The sequence below is a fragment of the Maylandia zebra genome, linkage group LG22 (genome assembly GCF_041146795.1).
Source record: "Maylandia zebra isolate NMK-2024a linkage group LG22, Mzebra_GT3a, whole genome shotgun sequence".
Classification (NCBI taxonomy): Eukaryota; Metazoa; Chordata; class Actinopteri; order Cichliformes; family Cichlidae; genus Maylandia; species Maylandia zebra.
This window is the reverse complement of record NC_135187.1, coordinates 6,559,556-6,563,901: the sequence shown is the minus strand read 5'-3', so window position 1 is coordinate 6,563,901 and position 4,346 is coordinate 6,559,556. Positions and strand designations below refer to the sequence as shown.

Below are 4,346 nucleotides of genomic sequence, written 5' to 3'. Positions count from 1 at the left end.
CACAGTTTATGTTGTAAAAGAGAAGGAATATTGGAAAGAAAGATCAACATTGTGATATTATTTCTTCCAAACTGACCAGAAACATGCTTGTCAGACTCTCACAGCAAAGGATCAGACTCACTGTTCATGACGGCTCAGGCCAATGATGTCTGTTAGATTGTCAGTTGTTTAGTGCTTCTGTACAGTTAGAGTCACCGTCTCTATTTCAGAATAATTAATATGCGGAAAACACTAAAAGTTGATTGTCTTCCAATATTCTAGCATAATTAAAAAACTTTGACTTTGTAAGTACATATTATTAGTCCTAATGCCAGTATGATTCTTCATAACTCCTGCTTTGAAATACTGAACTTTAAAATGTACCTGATGAAAGATCATTTACAGTGGCACTCTGTCAGGATCATTCTGACTGTAAGATCACTGTATTAATCTGAATCCTTCTGAAATGTGCTGTGAATGAATGCTGATGCAACTCACTGTGGGAAAGCTGTTAATAAAATGAATCTGTGACACATGCAACACATTCACAGAGGAAGAGGACACAAAGGGAGGACACGCAGAGGCTGTGTTGAAGTCAGAAATCCAAATCTTTATTAAAAAACAGGCGGCGGTAACAAACAGGAAGACAAGCAGTCCATCAAACAGTCTACAGGGTCAAAGATTCAGAGAATTCAAACAGCAGTAAAAAGTAACTGGACACTGAAAAACATAAAGCAATGTGTGACGCAATAAAAGGAAGCAGCGCAGTATATTCACTGAATTATCATCAATTACAAAAGAGAAAAACGATAATTTCTAAGGATTATTTTCTTAAATGCAGTTAGAGTGGCTGGTAAAGATGGAAACATACAGAATGTAAACTGTGTGAGTTTGGTGAACTTTGTTAGTAACAAATGAGGTAAAAACCCAAAACAGACAAAACACAGAAAGAGGCTCTCAGTATTCATTAATAATTAGAAAGAAACATTCTGGTCGTGGATTTTTACAGTCTTAGTTCCGCTCGCTGTCATCATTATAATCATCATGATCAATGGCGAGGTCCTGAGGTGGGCGGGACTGTCTCTGGTGATGTCACCATGAAGGAACAGCATCTGGCACGTGTTGGTGAAACATCCCAGTACACTGGTGTAGTTTCCTCTCCAGCTGTTTGACATGTGACACTTGAACATTAAGGGGAAGAAGAAGAAACAGTGTTAGGTCAGGTGACCACATGGTTTCTAAAGTAACTGACAGGAAGTAACCAGGCCGTTAGAAATGGATGGCATGTGTTTAGAGTTACTAGAGTTGGGTAACTCTACTTACCAAAAGCAGCAGCACACAGATGAAGGATCAGATGCTGAATGTTGCAGGAACATGCTCATGTGTGGTGGTCATTCAGTGCTGCAGGTTAGACAGTCCAAGACTGATATCCTGCCCATCTGAGAGTTTGAAAACACACATGCAAAGATTTATTTTGTGTTACAGTCAAAGTTGGATGTTCATTTTTGTCCTTTAAAAATGTTTGTGTATTTGAAAGCACTAACATTTAAGGATGACTTGGATCGTCTCCTTTAAAGGGGAGACAAGTGTGTCCACTGATCTACGTCACTTTACCTGGATGATGACTCCTCCCCCCTCACTCAGAAACACTCCTAATATAACCAAGCAAATAAATAATATTGAAGATTTACTTACATCATTACAAAAACAGCAAAAACATCTCCCTTTGATTCTATTTCTCCATTCCTGCTGAACATCAGGCAACAAATATCTCAATAAATCACAGTAAAATGTAAAGCACATGTTTTCTCTGCTTTGTCTAACCTCTGCAGAGCCTCTGTCAAGAAAACATAACTGTAAGCATAAAACAAATATACATTTCATAACACGTCACTGGACAAACCTCGGTCAGTTGATTTCCTCTGTGCAGTGCAGACGAACATCAGTCAGCAAGTCAAGGTGGTGAGATGGACTGGTGTCCTTTGTGACTCTGCTGGTTCTTCTGAGGAAACACCACCGTCTCTCCACACCGTCACCATCTGTGAGCACAAACTGCTGCTCTGCCAGCATGTAGGAAATCACATATCACACACACAGGGTTGAAGAAACATTAGAGCTCAACTTTGGATACTTTAGATCTAAACAGATCAAAGTAGCTCTTAGCTTCAGCAATCAGACAAACAATGATACCAAACTGATTCTGTATGAATATAATATGGTATTTTCAATACAGGTGTCAAATTAATTTATTAAAACTAATACAGATATATGTATATATATATTTCTGATAAATTAGTCTGCTAAATTATAAGAATATATTTTTCTTTTTTTGTTTTCATTTAACAATTGCAACTGAAAGAAATTAAATATTGAACAAAAATATATTATCACATTCTGAGCATGCTCAGCACGCTGACAAACTTGAAGTTGCTACAGATTTTAAGAAGTGATAATTATAGGGAAGAAACTTCTCTTTTTCATCCGTTTAATCAAACATTTGATGCCTTAGATGTCTCAGTCCTATAGCGTTCTGTAACTACAACTAACCTGAAGCTTGGATTTGGCTGCAGGTGCCCCTGTACATCCTTCTCAGCAGCACACATGTGGGTACCATTTAATCCCACTTCTTCCTGAGCTTTGCTTCATCACAAGACCAAAGGTGGCATCCCGTGTCACAGTCTTATCATCATCCAGAAGAAACATTTGAAGAAACATCATGGAGAAGAAACATTTACGCGCCTCCTGGTTTTGTTTTCTGATCCTGCGAAAAGACTGAGGACAACAAAGCCCAGAGAACACGAGATACACAACATCCAACATTCAGACTCAACAGCCTCCATAAATGAAGAGCACCAGGTTGGTTCAGTTACAGTAGATATAAGCATACTTCACATTACTGGGTATGAATAATAATGAGGAGGCAAACTTTGAAGATGCAGAGCATGATGTCCCACCATCAGACTGTAAACAAACATCCACCAGGCTTCTTTGTTGGCAAAATTGATGATTCTCCTATCAGGGATCAGTAGCGTGTATTAACCTGTGGTACAAGCAGCAGTCACTGAAATATTACTCTTTCAGATAAGAAAGCCAGGGTGGGAGGGATCTCTACAAACTGACTTACCTCTGCAAGTGTGAAGCTCAACAAAAATCTGACTCTCCAGTCACAGACAAACAAAACCTCCAGCTGGGAGATAGAAAACGCTGTCTGGGTCCTGCTGGATGTTGCTGGTCAGAGTCCACACATTAGCAGAGTGCTTCTTGGTCCCACTGACCCATGTGGACAGCGACTGTGGAGAACTGTTCTGGAAAACAGAGAAGAGAATTAAAATAACAAAAAGCCAAACAGGATTTCCACAAAGACTCTCTTGGAATCAGCAATCAAAAAAATCACTGGTTCATATTTCAATTAAATATGAACAGGTTCCTTAAATGTACGCAGTTCAGATCTGATTTAATTTAATTTCCTTCACACAGCACATTTGTCCAGGCTGACAGGTAAACATAGAATTAATCTCAGGTAACATGACTCATAGTAGAGATTCAGTAAGAAAGATTGCAGGCTCTAATATTATTACCACACAATCCAAGAACACACCAACAGCTCAGATTTCTAGAACTATTTAAACAAATGTCTTCTGAATATTCAATTCAGGTTCACAGTGGGAGGGGGGGGGGGGGGGGGGGGGGGGGGTCGTGGAATTTTTAAAATAAAGTCTGCAACACAGAAAGAGCTGTGATCAAGCTATTTATTACTGCGCCAACACACATCAAACATTACAGTTCAGTCATGTCAGCGCTGCCACAGAAGTGGTGCTCCTCCTCCTTTATGCATTCCAAGGAAGAGGGAGGAAGTTACAAACTGATCCTACCACACTTCACGCGCCTCGCTATGAAACCTAACCGATCAATGGTTAAGCTGTTTTGTGCCCTTGGCCTTATCAGCACCTGTAAAGGGAGTTGTTTTCTCAAACTGCTGACGCTGAAGTAAGTTCATCTAGTTTTAGAAACTTTCACTGAACAGTAACAGTGTCACAACTAAGCATATGCATAAGCACTTAAATACTTTAAATGAGAATAACAGAAAATTTCTATTAAAAAGGCTAGAGCCTGTCCCAGTAGTCATAGGTAGAGCACACCTGGACAGGTCACCAGTCTGTCAGAGGACTAACACAGAGACAGACATCAGAGTAACAAATCTATTTAAAATTAATGTAAGTTTGCTGCAGCTGTATGTATGAACATGTGTTTCTGTGCTCACAGTCCACCTCTTAGGAACCTGCAGTTCACTTTTAGTCTACTTTAAACAGACCTCACAAAAGGCTGATGTGGCTGGATCAGTAGTCTGATTTAAGTACGATACCTTT

General features: G+C 39.5%; 1 long non-coding RNA gene across 2 annotated transcripts; it reads right to left on the bottom strand.

Annotated features, from left to right (window-relative positions):
• Positions 1 to 767: 767 nt before the first annotated feature.
• LOC143414725 (uncharacterized) lies at positions 768 to 2,977 on the bottom strand. 2 transcript variants are annotated; one of them, XR_013095419.1, is made up of 5 exons: positions 2,527 to 2,977; positions 1,883 to 2,039; positions 1,524 to 1,631; positions 1,303 to 1,418; positions 768 to 1,160 (listed from the first exon to the last, which is right to left on the bottom strand). It is a non-coding gene; the product is annotated as an uncharacterized LOC143414725 (long non-coding RNA). The 2 variants fall into 2 exon arrangements; XR_013095420.1 differs by having other exon boundaries at positions 1,883 to 2,034.
• Positions 2,978 to 4,346: the final 1,369 nt, after the last annotated feature.